The sequence below is a fragment of the Saccopteryx bilineata genome, chromosome 7 (genome assembly GCF_036850765.1).
Source record: "Saccopteryx bilineata isolate mSacBil1 chromosome 7, mSacBil1_pri_phased_curated, whole genome shotgun sequence".
Taxonomy (NCBI): domain Eukaryota; kingdom Metazoa; phylum Chordata; class Mammalia; order Chiroptera; family Emballonuridae; genus Saccopteryx; species Saccopteryx bilineata.
The window spans coordinates 46,372,004-46,389,317 of NC_089496.1; the positions used below are offsets into that span (position 1 = coordinate 46,372,004).

At 45.6% G+C, this 17,314-nt stretch overlaps 1 protein-coding gene across 2 annotated transcripts in view; it reads right to left on the reverse strand.

Moving 5' to 3' along the window:
- The window catches only part of CPVL (carboxypeptidase vitellogenic like), a 120,705-nt gene extending 104,261 nt beyond the window's left edge, over nucleotides 1–16,444 (reverse strand). Inside the window, exon 1 of one of the 2 annotated variants that reach the window (XM_066238743.1) lies at nucleotides 16,304–16,444. The gene's annotated coding sequence lies outside the window, so the exon portion shown is untranslated. Of the gene's footprint in view, nucleotides 1–10,840; nucleotides 10,979–16,303 lie in introns of those variants that run through there. The other variant, XM_066238744.1, reaches the window with a different exon arrangement.
- Between the last annotated feature and the right edge of the window lie 870 nt (nucleotides 16,445–17,314).

A 17,314-nucleotide genomic window follows, 5' to 3' on the forward strand; every position in this document is an offset into this window, starting at 1 on the left:
TGGTTTTGAAGACTGATAGACATGGCAAAAAATTTTTTTAAAAGCCTGTTTTTTATTCCTTATTGTCACCGGTTATGACCTCTGGCATTTACTAGGAGCAACGTTCTGTTTGTTCTTTTACAATAGGACCCATTTCTCTAACTTTCTGAGAAGATGTGTCCCGATCCAAAAGCCCTAGGAGCTCAGAAACTGACAGTACATTTTCTCTTTGGTCGATCAGGATGCTCTGCATAAATGGGAGTTGTTATAATAACAGTTAATTCTTACATTCGAATGTAGTTCTGCCTGGAGTAGAGTCCGTCACAGATGGTGCATATCATGGGTACTAAGCAAACGTTTGTTGAACGGATGGATCCAAAAAGTGAATCATGCTATTTCAGAACTAGATGAGACAATACATGCTCATACATCCCCCTTCTTTCATCTGACTGACTAGAAAACTGCAGCCAGAGGATTAAGTAAGTGATTTGCTTAAGGTTACACCACTGGTGAGCAGTGGGGCCAAGCAAGCCTCAAAGCCAGGACCGGTTTACGGCTCTAAATTCGATCTGCGCTCCACTCTTCCGTCTTTGGTTACAATCACATTCAGATATTCTGACTCTAGTAGTCTCAATAGGTAATAACAGCCTGTAATGGTCCTAGCCCCTTTCATAGACCAGTAAAGGATGTAGTAATATTAATAAATAAATAAACAAACAAAAAGAAGCATTAATAAGTAATCATTCTAAAGAAATTTGTTTCTTAGGAATAGTTTGTACTAATCTAGGTTTTTCCATCACCGAATCAGTGGACCCTGGGCAACACAGTGACTTCTCCGGGTTCCAGTCAGTGTGTTAGAATCAATGGTTAGATTTCCAGGAAGTTTGAGAACCAGTTGTTCAACACGCGCATTGTTAGAAATTGAACTATAAAAACGTATCATTAAATACAGTAAATCCACGAGTTACAAACATCTGACTTCTGTACAACTCGTACTTACAAACAGAGTACCGTAAGGACTGTTGTTAATCAACTGCAGTTGGACATCAGTGAAAATGATATCATAGACTTACTCAATTCTCATGGCAAAGAACTAACCTGTGAAGACCTTATAAAACTAGAGCAGCAGATGACAGCATTCAGAGAAGAAAACAGGGACCTAGAAACACCAGAACTGAAAACATTTTCTACAAAAGAGTTAGCTGATGCTTTTTGTCTTATTTAAGCGGGAATGGCAAAGTTAGAGGAGCAAGATCCTGACACAGAGAGTTTCACCAAAGTTTGCCGTGCAGTCACCCAAGACCTGAGATGCTACAGGGCCGCTGACGATGAGAAAAAGGAAAGCTTTGTATAAGCCTCCCTTGATGCCGACTTCAAGAAACTGACTCCAGCAGCAAAATCAAACCCTGACTCTCTAACACCAGTCCTACCCTCTCCAACAAGTCTGTCATCTTCTGCATCATCCAAGATTGTGTAAGGTTGTATTTGAGAATGTTTAAGTATTTATATGCACAGAAAGGTAAAAATAAATACTACGTTAAGACAAACATCTGAGTTGCATTTAATCAATTAGTAAATGTGCCTATTCCAACTTACAAATTCAATTCAACTTAAGAACATGCCTACAGAACCTATCTCATTTGTAACTTCAAAACTGCCTCTAAGTTATATTGAAAAATATGTCATAAATACTCAAAACTCATCACTTCTGAATTATTTTACTATTGTCTATGCTCTGGAGTTAGGTTTTTTGGTAATTGTCTGGTGGATGGACTATATAACGGTTTGCTACTGTGCATTTCTTCCCCAGTGTGTGTTCACTGACATCTGTTGACAGCTTGCAGTCAGCCATGGTGAGAATATTTACACCATGGACGTTAGCAAGTGCCACAAACCAGGGCTTCCCCGCCCTCAGAGAGCCAGGTGTTGAATATACACCTGCACGTGTTAGTTTCATGTTCTTTATTTGAAAAATGAACTGGAAACTACTTTCTGTCAACTCACACTTTAATTCCAATCGAGACGACCAGCGGAAGAGACAAGAGGGGAAATCCTGCCGAGTGAGTTGTTCTCGGCATGTGGAAGCAACCAGCAACATGCTTAGCCACGCGAGGCCTCCAGAAGGGAGACCAGACCCTGGAAGGTGCGTGCAACCAGCAACATGCTTAGCTACGCGAGGCCTCCAGAAGGGAGACCAGACCCTGGAAGGTGTGTGCAACCAGCAACATGCTTAGCCACGCGAGACCTCCAGAAGGGAGACCAGACCCTGGAAGGTGCGTGCAACCAGCAACATGCTTAGCCACGCGAGGCCTCCAGAAGGGAGACCAGACCCTGGAAGGTGTGTGTTCTACCAGCAACATGCTTAGCCACGCGAGGCCTCCAGAAAGGAGACCAGACCCTGGAAGGTGTGTGTTCTACCAGCAACATGCTCAGCCACACAAGGCCTCCAGAAGGGAGACCAGACCCTGGAAGGTGTGTGCAACCGGCAACATGCTTAGCCACGCGAGGCCTCCAGAAGGGAGACCAGACCCTGGAAGGTGCGTGCAACCGGCAACATGCTTAGCCACACAAGGCCTCCAGAAGGGAGACCAGACCCTGGAAGGTGTGTGTTCTACCAGCAACATGCTCAGCCACGCAAGGCCTCCAGAAGGGAGACCAGACCCTGGAAGGTGTGTGTTCTACCAGCAACATGCTTAGCCACGCGAGGCCTCCAGAAAGGAGACCAGACCCTGGAAGGTGTGTGTTCTACCAGCAACATGCTCAGCCACTCAAGGCCTCCAGAAGGGAGACCAGACCCTGGAAGGTGTGTGCAACCGGCAACATGCTTAGCCACGCGAGGCCTCCAGAAGGGAGACCAGACCCTGGAAGGTGTGTGTTCTACCAGCAACATGCTCAGCCACACAAGGCCTCCAGAAGGGAGACCAGACCCTGGAAGGTGTGTGTTCTACCAGCAACATGCTCAGCCACGCGAGGCCTCCAGAAGGGAGACCAGACCCTGGAAGGTGTGTGTTCTACCAGCAACATGCTCAGCCACGCGAGGCCTCCAGAAGGGAGACCAGACCCTGGAAGGTGTGTGTTCTACCAGCAACATGCTCAGCCACTCAAGGCCTCCAGAAGGGAGACCAGACCCTGGAAGGTGTGTGCAACCGGCAACATGCTTAGCCACGCGAGGCCTCCAGAAGGGAGACCAGACCCTGGAAGGTGTGTGCAACCGGCAACATGCTTAGCCACGCGAGGCCTCCAGAAGGGAGACCAGACCCTGGAAGGTGCGTGCAACCGGCAACATGCTTAGCCACACAAGGCCTCCAGAAGGGAGACCAGACCCTGGAAGGTGTGTGTTCTACCAGCAACATGCTCAGCCACACAAGGCCTCCAGAAGGGAGACCAGACCCTGGAAGGTGCGTGCAACCAGCAACATGCTCAGCCACGCGAGGCCTCCAGAAGGGAGACCAGACCCTGGAAGGTGTGTGTTCTACCAGCAACATGCTCAGCCACGCAAGGCCTCCAGAAGGGAGACCAGACCCTGGAAGGTGTGTGCAACCGGCAACATGCTTAGCCACGCGAGGCCTCCAGAAGGGAGACCAGACCCTGGAAGGTGCGTGCAACCGGCAACATGCTTAGCCACACAAGGCCTCCAGAAGGGAGACCAGACCCTGGAAGGTGCGTGCAACCAGCAAAATGCTTAGCCACGCAAGGCCTCCAGAAGGGAGACCAGACCCTGGAAGGTGTGTGTTCTACCAGCAACATGCTCAGCCACATAAGGCCTCCAGAAGGGAGACCAGACCCTGGAAGGTGTGTGCCACCAGCAACATGCTCAGCCACGCGAGGCCTCCAGAAGGGAGACCAGACCCTGGAAAGTGCGTGCCACCAGCAACATGCTTAGCCACACAAGGCCTCCAGAAGGGAGACCAGACCCTGGAAGGTGTGTGTTCTACCAGCGAAAAGGAATCCAAAGGAAAATCTCCGGAATGAGGACAAGAACCTCAAGCCAGCAGTTCAAGCAGCCCTGTGCTCTCTTCATCTCTCCTTCCAACTGCTCCATTTTACATGATAGATTATTCCAATTAAAGGATAAAAATCGTTTATGTAATTATTGTTATAGCTCTGATTAAAACAGTTATTTTTAATCAGAGCTATAACAATAGCTCTGGCCAGGTGGTGGCGCGGTGGTTAGAGCGTCAGATTGGGACGCAAAGGACCTAGGTTTGAAACCCCAATGTCGCCAGCTTGAGCGCACTGGCTCCTCAGTTTGAGCAAGGCTCACCAGCTTGAGTCCAAGGTCACTGGATTGAGTAAGGGGTCACTCGGTCTGCTGTAGCCCCGCCCCCCATCAAGGCACAAATGAGCAATCAATGAACAACAAAGAATTGATGCTTCTCATCTCTCTCCCTTCTGTCTGTCCCTATCTGTTCCTCTCTCTGTCTGTCTCTGCAACACACACAAAAAAGCACAAAAGAACCGTCATTTGGATCTCCTTTAATTACTTAACTGGCTTTAATAGTTCCCAATAAAAACATTTCTCCAAACACACAAAAAAAGGCCAATCTGTAATTTTAAAAAAAAAGGTATAAGAAAGTGGTTCCTCTATTTGAAAAAACCTGTAATAAAAAGGTATAAGAAAGTGGTTTCTCTATTTAAGAGACTTGCTCACCTTTCAAGATCATTCATGCACATCCACAGCATTCGAATTCTGTAATAGAGGGCTATTGTGCAACCCTGCATTAAATTCCAACTCAAATCCCAGATCTAGCTATTGTGAAAAAAAAAAAGACTTCCATGCAAACCACTGATAGAAGAAAACTTTTATTTGGAAGGATCGCTATTCATCTTCCTTATGACATCATTTTTGTTAATATCTCAAATTGATATTTGAAGCCCTCTGTGCCCAGAGAGGACCAAGCACGTGACGCACCAGGTTGCTGGCAGCCTTTTTGCTGAAGTGGAACCGGGACTCCAGGCCTATCTCTTCTCCCCAGGCCACCCCTCTGGCAGCCGGCAGTGGGGCCTCATCTTGCAGATGAATGGGGCGTCCCTATCTCTGCCGCCCTACCCTTGGACGCACAAGAGAGGGAGACAAATCTGAGTTACGTGGCAGGTAGAGAATGGAAAGAATCAGGAAAAGAGAAAAAAAATAATATTATCTGACACTACGATAGGAAGCTTTGCCTTGAAATCTCACTCCAACCAGAAGGGAAATTTGAATAAGGGTGGAAGGAAAAAGTAGTCATACCCCAAAACATTAACGACAGTTTTGAAATACATAGCAAGACCATCCCTCTGATCCAAAGCACCATTGTGATAACGATACCAACAATACCTGCCAATTACTGACTGCTCCTATGTACTGGAACTGTGCCAACTGCTTTATATTTTTATTTCTAACCCTCACCATGCAGGTACTATTATTATCAGTCCATTTTACAGATGAGTAATTGATCCTCAGAGAATCTAACTTACTTGCCCGGGTTCGTATAGCTAATAAGTGGTAGAACAAGGGATTCGGGCCAGTCCTTACCTGTCTCTAAAGACCATGCTATAGCCCCCGTACCAGCAGCTCCCAAAAGCTGCTATGTGAGCCAGGCTTCCTTCTCTTTAATCAGGTAAGTTTGGGAATACGACATATAATATCCCTCCGAAATAAACTATTATGTTGCTGAGAAGTTCTGCTATAAAGACGTGTGTTAAAACTTTATCCCGGTATTTCCCAAACCAACAATATTTGATTAGGAAAGCCTTTTTATTCCCACATAATATCTAAAAATGTAATTGAACATATTTTGTGACCTTTATTCATTTAACAAAATGTGTTGGAGAAACAACTAGTATATCCTAGGCCCTCTCTGCTCCAAAGGACCTCAAAAAAGTGTGTGAGTTAACAGCAGTCAGGAAACACATTTCTGGGTAAAGCCAGCCTTCAGGAAGCAGTGCAAAGGCCCTGAGGTGCAAACAAGCTCTGTTTACTGTTGTTGATGGGCATTCAGTGAAGGTAAGAGGAAGTGGCCCATGATGAGTTTGGAAGGTAGTCAGGGTCAACACATGTGGAGCCTTACCTGTATTTATATGCATCAGTATTTTATTCTAATTCCAATGGGAGACCGTTGGAGGCTTTTAAGTAAGGGAGTAATTAAGTCTAATTAAAATTGTGAAATGATCACTCCGGTTGCTACTAAGAAAGTTGACTTCAGGTGAATAAAGATAAAATCAGGATACCAATTAGGAGGCTGATGTAATAACCCAGGAGAGAAGTTAGGGGCTAGGATTAGGGAGCAGCAGTGGAGGTGGAGAGTGGAGGTCAGCTACATTTTGAAAACACATCCATCAATATTTGTTAATAAACTGAACTATAATGGAAAGAAGCAAGGATGACCCCATGTTGTTTTTTTGTTTGTTTGTTTTTGTTTTGTCTGAAGTGATTGCATGAATTGTTATGGGTTGAATAATTGTTTCCCCCCAAAATATGTGTTGAAGGCCCTCAGAGTGTGACCTTATTTGGAAAGAGTGTCTTTGCCGATGTCATTAGCTAAGTTAGAATGAAGTCATACTGGATGAGGGTGGGCCTTGAATCCAATATAACTCGGGCCCTTAAAAGAGGAGAGAAACACAGGGAGGAGAAGAATGCCAGCGAAGGCAGAGACACACAGGGAGGCAGAGATTGGAGTGTTGCATCGACAAGCCAAGAAATAAGGACTGCTGGCAAACAGCAGAGGCGAGAAGAGGCCAGGAAGCATCGTCGCCTGCAGGGTTCCGGCGGAGCTCCCTGGCAGCTTGCTGACTCTGGGCTTACAGCCTAGAGAACAAAGAGACAGTACATTTCTGTTGTGACTGCTGCCCTCAGACACTCATATATGGGTAGTGGGACCACACCAGAGCTTGGAAAGACTGAGGCAGGGCAACCTGTGTTTATTTGTCTGTGACACTCTTCTTAGAAGAGCCCTAAGTCCAGAGCTTTCTGTATGGCATATCCCGGTGAGGAAACCAAGTTCAAGGCTGAACAGTTTCTCAAGTCCCGGGTTATCTCAAGCCCCCCGACCCCCCACCCTTCAGCCAGTAAGCAGTAAAACTGGAACATAAAGCCAGGTGTAGAGGAGTCCCAAGGTCCTGTACTTCCCATATATCACTGTATAAATTAATAAGATAATAACATATGCCTCCAGGTAAATTCTGACAAGAGCAGAATTCTAGGAGAACTGGATTTTTCTCCATATGTCGTTTGTAAAATTCACAGGTGCGGTTATCGCAAGTGATTTAAAGTCAGGTTTATCTGCAAAGAAGTGAAAACCCCACGCCCAGAGATTGCTTCACATTGGATTTCTGGTGTTCATCCTTCAGTTCGGAAAATAAGTGTTTGGAGGAGTGGCTGAAGCCCTGGGTCCTTTAGGCTCATGACAAAAGCAGTGTCTTCCACTGAGAAATTCTTCTGAAGTAAATGTAGCTCTATTCTTTTTAGAATCAGCCTCCTGTTGGTTATCCACTAGGATGAAATTTTTCAGAAAAAAAAATATTAGGGTACACAGTGTGGCAAATATATAAGGTTGAGACTGAGCAAGATGGATGAGGATATTGTATCTGAGGATGATCCTGGGAAATTTCTCAATGTTGTCACCTTAACCATCACTCACTGAGGTGACAAGAATTCCTCCCTGATTGGAAAAGAGATATTATTGTTATTGAGAGCAATTTCCATTTAATACTCCCTCAGATTACTGTAGTACCTTCCTCGGCTATTTTCCACATACTGTATTGTCTCATTAGCTATTCACCACCGCCCTTAAAAGGAGTTCATGCAACTCTTCGACAGAGGCCACTGTTGGTGAAGCAATGTCCCAAGTAATGACACCCTCAGCAGTAGCAGAGCTGGGGCTAACTTCAAGTTCAAGGGGCTATCTGTTCAGTTAATAAATATATCTTTAGCTCCTACTATGTGTCAGACTCCAATTTAGGCACAGAGAACAAAAGAGATGGAATGTTGCCTGACCAGGTAGTGGTGCAGTGCATAGAGCATCGGACTGGGACGTGGAGGACCCAGGTTCGAAACCCTGAGGTTGCCAGTTTGAGCGCAGACTCATCCGGCTTGAGTGAGGGGTCACCGGCATGAGCGAGGGGTCGCCGGCATGAGCGTGGGATCATAGACATGATGCCATGGTCGCTGGCTTGAGTAAGAGGTCACTCGCTCTGCTGTAGCCTCTTGATCAAGGCACATATGAGAAAGCAATCAATGAACAGCTAAGGAACTGTAACAGAGAATTGATGCTTCTCATCTCTCTCCCTTCCTGTCTATCTGTCCCTCTCTCTGACTCTCTCTGCAAAAAAAAAAAAAAAAAAGAGATGGAATGTCTGCCTTTATGAAGTTTCAGGTGTAGAGGGCAAGAGAGAACAATGAGAGCTACTGAGGAAATGAAAGCAGGGTAAAGGGTGAGTGAGGACTGGGGTCAAGCAGTGGTATTATGTTAAATTGGGTGGTCAAGGAAGACCCCTCTGAGAAGGTGACATCTGGGCAGATTTGAAGGACATGAAAGAGTTCCATGTGACTACTTAGGAGAAGAGAGGTCGGGCTCTCTAACAGGAGGCACTGAGGGTAGGAGCCAGCATGGCGGCCGTCCAACATCCAACATGATGGAGAGAGTGAAGGAGTGATGGAGAGAGCGGTACGAAGTGGGATCAGGTATCGGATCATGCCGCTGGGAGCCAGCACACGCTTCAGGCTCACTTCCTCCCAGCTCCGATGTTTCCATCCGTGGTGAGGCTGGCCTCTTGCCACCTTCTTGCTCACTCTGCCAGGGATTGGGGCAGAGGGTGGGGGGCAGTAAGAGGTGGGAAAATGTATCCGCTGGATAACTCTGGGTAGACTGGGCATGTTGGTCTCAACTTCCTTTGTCCCACAGGAAGTAGCGCTTTTCCCTCCGCTGGGCAGGGGACGGACCTGTGAATGGCTGGGAAAGTCTGCTCCACTGCAGGCTTTGGTCGGGAGAAGCCTATTTTCTCAGAAGTAAAAGCTCTAACTCCACCCAGCCTCTCTCAGAAATAAAAGTGATATTTCGCTATCCACTTGCTTAGCTCTTTGGTCATCTCAATTTCTCTAAAACGCAAGCAAGAAAGGCATTGCAATCACAGTATACTCCTTAGCTCAGCAGTGAGCGCTACCTGCATAATAAAGTCAACATCAGATGTTGATTTCACAACAATAAAAAAAAATTCTGTAACCATTTGGTCAAGAGGGAGGGTAGGCGAGTTGAAACATTAGTCGTGTAACAGTGCTAAATTCTCACCTTATTAGGAAGGAAGTCAAGAGAAAAATACCTCAAGTCGATAAAAAGTACGACTCGAAATCAGGAAAGAAATCAAGAAATAGTTTAATCAGATTACTTAGAAATGTGGAGTTAAGTACTGGAGGAAAGAGGTGAAAGTCGGGGGAAGAGTCTTCGGAGGTAAGGGAAGCATGGAGCATGGAAGAAAGAGGGATACAATTTTTATTACGAGAACTGCACTATGAGTTGGATTTTCCACCATGGAAGTGAATTATGTTAACAAAAATCAAAAGTAATGACGAGTAACTCAAAAAGTGAACTTACCACCTTCTTCCCTGAACGAGTCCCTACTTCTCTATTTTGTCTTGATTGGAAACACGCTCCAGCGCTGACGCTGGAGATCCCGTATTGGTGGACTTCCCTGCCTCCCTCTCACTGCCTCTCCTCGGTCACCCAGCCACCCACTGAGAGTCCCCCTCTCCTCAGTCACCGGACTGCCAGGTCCGAATCCGAGTCCTCACCATGACTTGCCCGAACCGCTGCAAATCTCCATGCAAATAGCTAACCCAGGCCTTAACTCCTCCTTAAATGATTTCCCCCACTCTCTGCATTGCTATTGTCTCTTCTATCTTCTTGGGCCATGGGTTTTAGACCTTTTTCCAACTTTGTTGCATGGCAACAGATCACTACTACATAGGCAAGACCGGAAGTGGATGAAGAGCAGGAGGAAGCTAGAGAAGTGGAGAGGACATTGCAGAGGATGTTGTAGATGTGCTGAGTCTGTATCCTCCAGTGACTAGGAGCTGCTGAGGACTTTGTCGTGGTAAAGAATACGATGGTCATGGTGTGAGGATGAATTTGAACTAAAACAATGGAAGGCAGAGAATCCATTTAGTAGGCTTTCTAATAATCCAGCATAAAGAGAAGAAGCCTAAATAAACTAAGACAGGGTGATAGTGTGAACAGGGAAGATTGAAAATTAGAAGGTATAATTACCTGAACCTTATGAGTGATGAAATATTATACGTTGAAATAGAACAGAATCTAGGATGACTTCCAAATTTGACTATTAGATTTTGTCATCAAGCTGATGCATTGATACATTCGTGTGTGTGTGTGTTTGTGTGTGTGTGTGTGTGTGTGTAAGAGAAGGGCAGAGAGGCAGAGACAGAGAGACAAGGGATGCTAGATCCCTGAGAAAGTGAACATCAGAGGCTCCCAGCAGAACACTGACAATGTTTCTATATACCCAAGGCCACACCGCAGCTGCCGAATGACTGACAATCTTTTCTTCTAAGCAGTTACTTTCCTACCAATGTGCCCCCAGCCCCACTGTTCCACCCTCTCCTGAACAAAACCTGCTAGAGGCAATGGCCAGTAAACAGCAACCCATCCAGTGGGTCCCCTCTTTCCTGGTTCCTCCTTTGACCCACTCAGCACAAGGCCAAACATTTCAGAGACCTCTTCCTGTGTCCCCAAGCCTTTGAGTGTCTTCCCTGCTGCAGGTGAGCTAATAACGTAATAACACTAACTTTGGTCATTATGAGTTTATTCCTGATAGTCCTTCACTCCCTTGTGAGCTTTAACGTCCCCTTAAAAAGTGTACTGAGCCTGACCTGTGGTGGTGTAGTGGATAAAGTGTCGACCTGGAATGCTGAGGTCGCCGGTTCAAAACCCTGGGCTTGCCTGGTCAAGGCACATATGGGAGTTGATGCTTCCTGCTCCTCCTTCCTTTCTCTCTCTCTCTCTCTTCTCTCTAAAATGAATAAATAAATTTAAAAAAAAAAAGTGTACTGAGACCAGGTCGAGAAGTTAGGGAGACCACAAAAAATAGAAGAGACAGTAAATCCACAGCGTGAGGGCAGTTGAGGTCTCTCTATTCTTCTGAGACAAGCAGGAAGGCCTCTGCCACAATCCTTGCATGTACAGAACTCCCTACCACGCCATATTAATTCTATGAACATTCCACTACTTTGAGGGAGAGAGAAAAAAATATTACTTCCAGTATGCCTGAGTCAATTGTAAATAACCAACTATAGAGTCGACACAATCTTGCTGTCGGCGCCATATCTTATCCCACCCTCCCTCCAAAGTGTCACAGCGGAAGGAAAATAAGGAGAAAAGAGAAAGTGATCTTAGATGTGTAAGTGAGCAGGACAATGGGGTCTCAAATGCGCAGGACAATGGGAAAAGCAGAAGATTGATGGAAGAAGACATATCAAGTAAACAAAATAAATATAGAGCTCTCTTCCAGTTCACTCTAAAAGAAATCAGCAGGAGATTGAATGAGTGATCTGAAGGAGAATTACTAAAGTGATTGCTGAACTCAGACTTAGGGGTGGGAATTTCTGAGGGAGTTTGACTCTTCCTGCAGAATTTGAGAAGTTGGGTGGGAATTAGACAGGGCCAAAGGGCACACACCCCACCAATAATAACCACTTTAGCAATTCTGAGCTGAATACCCAGCCAAGCCAGAGGGGCCACAAGGAACCCACATGTGCAAACAATGAACCCAATGCCAGCACACAGTAAGCATTTGGGAAGGCGAAGCGTCCAATAAGACAGCAGAAAAGATTCAGACACCAGCTTCAGGCGTGGCTCTGCCACATCAAACTCTGTATCTTTAGATAAAGTCCTTCTATTCTTAGTGGAATCACACTTTTTATTGTTATAGTGACAGGTACATGGGGGGAAAGATATATGTATATAAACTCACACCAGGTACTACAGAAAGACAAAAGACAGACCCTGCCCTCACCTTCTAACTGAAGCCTTGGAACAGACCTTGGCCACAGGATAGAAGCTAAACAAGTCTAACTTCCCTTGCCTTGTTGGTGGTGAGTTAATATAATAAGATGGGTTTCCAGAGATGAATATTTATTTATGAATAGTATGAACCCATGTGTACTGACATGTTAAAGTAAAAAGGGACGGGGGGAGGATTTGGGTTGCTAAATATCTGGATAAAGGCCTGGTGACTGTGAACCAGAGTATGTGTCACACGTGAGGTCTGGTTTGGGAAATATGCCCACCCTCACAGTAGGTTGTTACGGTTCCCAGATTAAGTAAGTGCTGCCTTATAGGCAGGTAGACAGATTAATTAAATGACCCAGCATCCTGATATGTAGAAATGGTTTACATGGATAAAGCATTGTATGTTCTGAGTCCTAGATAAAAAATGGTATTTAACTTTCCCCTTCCCTCCCCACTCTTACCTTCACACACACACACACACACACACACACACACACACACACACACACACCATGCCTCTTCTAGGGAGAGCAGGAAAGACTCCATCCTAGTGGTAGAAATATGCATTTAGTTTGTGACTGCTGTGGCTGCAGTAACACTGTAGATAGAACAGTCATTAAAATCCTAACTGACAATTGAACAGCTGTAAGTTTTTTTTTTCTGTTCCAAGAACTCTATACATTCAGATTTTCCTCAAGATCTTGGCCTTCTTTTCTCTATCTGTGCATATTCATTTAACCATGCCTTAATCCCTAATTGCTAGTCCAGAGAGTTGTTCGGTCCTGACCTTGCTGTGGGGCTCCCCACTGTCAGTGGACACATCCAGATGGGTACCCAATCAGTACACCCTCAAACCCAAAGGAGCCTTAAAACAAGACATCATCATTCCCTTTGCACTTCCTCCTCCTCTGACTTCCCTCCTCTTATTGACACACTATCTCTGCAGGTGCTTGAGCTCTCAAACCAAGTCCTCATGTCAAATCAGGCACAAAGTCCTACCCTGCTTCCTCTTTTCAATCTCTGCAATCCATTCTGTTCATAGTTTGACACTTATTGGCTTCAGGACGTTTGCACAGCCTCCTAACTCATCTCTTAGACTTCAGTCCCTTCCACTCCAATTTAGTCTAATGCTAATGCCAGAAAGAGCTATTTAAACACAAGATAGTCCTCTTCCTCAAATGCCTTCAATGACTCCAGACTGCAACCAAGATGAAGTTTAAACTTTCTGCCATAAAATTCAATGGTTTCCACAATGTGACTCCAGCATAACCTTCCAAACCAAAGTCACACGACCCTTAGCAAACTACATTCCAGCTGAATTAACCCCCTCCCCATTTTTTTTTAGCAAGAGAGACAGACAGAAAGAGGGACAGTTAGGAACAGACAGAGAGGAAAAGAGAGGTGTGAGAAGCATCAATTCTTCCTTGCAGCACCTTAGTTGTTCGTTGAGTGTTTTCTCATATGTGCCTTGACCAGGAGGCTACAGCCAAACCAGTCACCCCTTGCTCAAGCTAGTGACCTTGGACTCAATCAAGCCAGCGACCTTGGGCTTCAAGCCAGCGACCTTTGTCTTCAAGCCAGCAGCCATAGGGTCACATCAATGATCCCATATTCAAGCCAGTGAGCCCTCACTCAAGCTGGATGAGCCTGCACTCAAGCCAGCTATCTTGAGGTCTCGAACCTGGGTCCTCCACTTCCCAGACCAATGTTCTATCCACTGTGCCACTGCCTGGTCAGGCAGCTCTTCTTGTTGCCTAACTTTACTCTGCCTTTTATGTTCTTACAGTTCAGCATAGCCTCAGGAAAATAGTAGACGCTAATCAGTATTAGAGAAATTTTAAAAAAAAATTTAGGTGGGGATTGCACTATAAAGTTCTTTCAGTTTTTCTGAATGTTTGAGATTTTTCATAGTCAAACAGTGGAAAAACGTAGTTAAATAAATAAATGAATCTCTTAAGAGTTGGTTTACCTCCATGTGTGAATCCGGGGAGCGAGATGAGGACAGGTGTCTATGTCTGAAAAAGCCAATTCTGACTGTCTTATCTCTCCAGTATGCTTGGGTCTCATCTCTAAACATTTTCTCTGTATTCTGATTCTAGTCAGTGGCTCTTTTTAAACTACTACAGTTGTTTATCAGCACAAATATTTATTTATTTTAAAGCAATACAAAAAAAGCCGGAAAATTTAGAAACTATGTAGACTTTCATATGCCAACAAAGCCAGTGTGGTCTACTTTTTAAATAAATGCAGTTTCTTGCTTAAGGCTGTACTTGCAATATCTCAGAGGAAGAGAAATCAGAACACTCTGGTCTCTGTTCACTGTGCTTGAGGAGCATAGGGTTTAATCAAGAAAGCACCTGATCACTGTCCTGTGAACTGAGTCTATTATTGCTGAAACCATTGAACTTTCAAATACATCGCATAAAAGTTCAAACTGCATTCTTGATTTTAACCAGGAAAATACAGTTCTCAGCTTTCTGTCCCACTTACCCCTCTCCCAAGTCACCAGAGATACGACCTCATTCTTCTAAACGCACCTTTCTGACTATGAGACACTTCCTCACTTACATCCTTTAAAATCTTCTTGGTTCAGTCTGTGAAAAACGGCACATCATTAAAGCCCAGGGAATGTTAAACTAAAATAAACACGCTCACTCTTTTAAATGAATTATACTTCCTATTAAGAATGAAGCATTGCATTATTAACCTTGGGTACTGGGGTGTTAATAAAAGCCTATGTGGTGTTCTCTGAGGTGGTAACGAAGCTCTTCCTCACTCACTGTCTTAGTTCTGTGCATTCAACACTTAGCTCTTCCTCTGACAAATTATCGTAAATGTTTCCTGAAACAAAAACAAAGTCATTAACAAAATAGTGTCATGCTGTTTGCTTCTTGTTTTTGTTTTTTTTCAAAGGGAGTGAACTGGTAAGCCCAATGCTCTTCTAAACCATTTGAACCTCCTGTCAGTCAAAGCCCACTGTCAATTGCTTTATAAGCTGGATTCACATATATTGGGGGACCAACTAGGCCCATTCAAAACAGCCAACTCCTATAAAACAGCTTCTAAGAACACTGGCATTATATTATAAAGGGTTTCCACTTGACTTAGACTAACCTGAGTAGAAGTTTAAAAAGCCCTATCAGCCAAAGGGTCTCGCCAACTGCATAGATTTTCATATGCCAACAAAACCAGTGCGGTCTACTTAAAAAAAAAAAAAAATTCCTATTTTAAACAACTTTCTTAAAAGTTATCTTTCAACCCTAGGCAGGTGGTTCAGTGGAAAAAACATCATTCTGGCGAACAGAGGTCGCAGCTATCTGGGCACAGAGGAGAAGCAGTTGATGAGTGCACCACTAAGTGGGACGAGTTGATGCTTCTCGCTCTCAAATCAATAGAAAAATGTTTTTAAAAGGTTATTTTTCAAGTTAGTGAAATTCATTTTCATTAGATCTCTTTTTTTCCTAATATCTGTTTTTACTCATCCCATACCTAAATAAATAAATAAATAGTAGTTGCATTTGAAGGGTAGAGGGAGAGACAAGTGTCTTTTAAACATGGAAGCCGAGGCGTAGTGAATTCAAAGATCTTATCAAAATCACGAACTAGCAAACAGCAGAGCTGGGATTCCAACCCACAAGTACACCAAAGTCCATTTTTTCCCCGTGACCCCAAGCTGCCCTGAAAGGTACTGGGTGCTTCCCTTTCACACAGGTTTACATGCACGTCCCACTGGCGCCTACGAAGTCCCCTGCTAGGTCCTAACCCACGAGGGGCAGGGAGCTGCGTTTCCCTGTCCCAAGCCCCGGTTCGCTCCTAACCCAACATCGCAGGAATAATCAAGTGCTTCCCTTCCTCCGCCCAAGCCAAGTCTCTCGTGCAGCACACTCAAGGCAGAGGCGTTTTCCCCTCCCACTTCTCCACAGCACCCCGAAATCAAAGCATCCCAAAGAGACGTGCTGTAGGAGGAAAGGGCGGTGTTCCCGCCTCGCCCCGAGAGTTATGGGGGACCCCACCGCTTCACGCTTCCCCGGAGTGGTTCCTGGACGAGAAGGCGCCTCCAGATCTGGAAGAAACCCGGGTGCGACCGCCTCAGATCGTGCCAGGAGCCTTCGGGAGTGTTCCCCGGGCTGGGCGCACCTACAGCCAAGGGCCAAGCCGCCCCAGCACCCCAACCTGGAAACTCTTAGCTGGCCAGGACCACCTGACCCGATCTTGCTCCACCTAGCTTTTCTCCTTCTGGGTGCTGAGGGCTCCTGAGATCACCTGTCCTGCGCTCCCTGCGTTTGGGGACGTGCTGGGACCCGCCCGGGTACCCGCGCACTTACGCAAGGCAGTTGGCGCTCCTTCCCGCCTCGGTGCGCGCACACCCGAACACACTGGTCCCCGCTGCGGCTCCCCAGCCAGGGGCAGGTCACACAGCCCTTCCCCTCGCACGTCCCAATCACAAATGCCCTGCAGAACGCGAGCTTTATGAGGGCCCCTCTCAGCGACGCACGTGACCCAGACCTGCCGGGCAGAAGGTGGGTCCCCAGCTCCCCTCCCTGCGTCCTGGCCGCGCCCAGTTAACACTGCCCATCCTGGGAGCAGCAGACAACCCCAAGGTGGAGTTTTAAAAATGAACAGCGTTGCAGTGCACTCTATATTTTGTTTTGTTTGTGTGTTTTGATTTTTCTCTCCTACTTTTTAAAAGTTGCTGTCTTAGAATCTCAACACTGTATTTTGAAATTATTTCTCCCCACGAATGCTTGTTTGCAAGCTTGGGGTTTGCATAGTGGTGTTTTACTCCCACTGCATGAAAAGCCCCCGTGCCGTCATGGATAGTGTGCGATTCTGATCACTAATACTTAGACCACACTGAGGACCAACATTGAGTGTCTGATGCTTTCATTGCGTAGAAATCTTACAGCACAACCTGATGTGTTGTTTCTATAATTATCTCCATTTTGCAGGCATGAATTTTGAGGGGGACACTATTCAAGAAGGGTACAACGTTGACAGATACTTAGGTGTACAGAGAGGATTTGGGGGCAGATAAACATGAAATGGGCAAAGGAGATCAGTCTATAAATTTTCATTAAATAATACTTGCCTTCTCTTTCTTAGCATCTGTTCTCCAGTGAAGAAGCACATCTGGTGAAGCCGTGGGCAGAGTCTGTTCAAGAGCTCTGCTACAATGGAGGAGGTCACCTGCAGGACGTGCTTGCAGCCAGACCGCAGGGGTACAATTAGCAGCAGCACGGGAGCGATGATTTCAGGGTAGGTCTTTCATAAGCGATACATGTACAGTTGACTCTTGAACAACACAGGGGTTGGAGTGCCAGCCCCCCTCACCACAT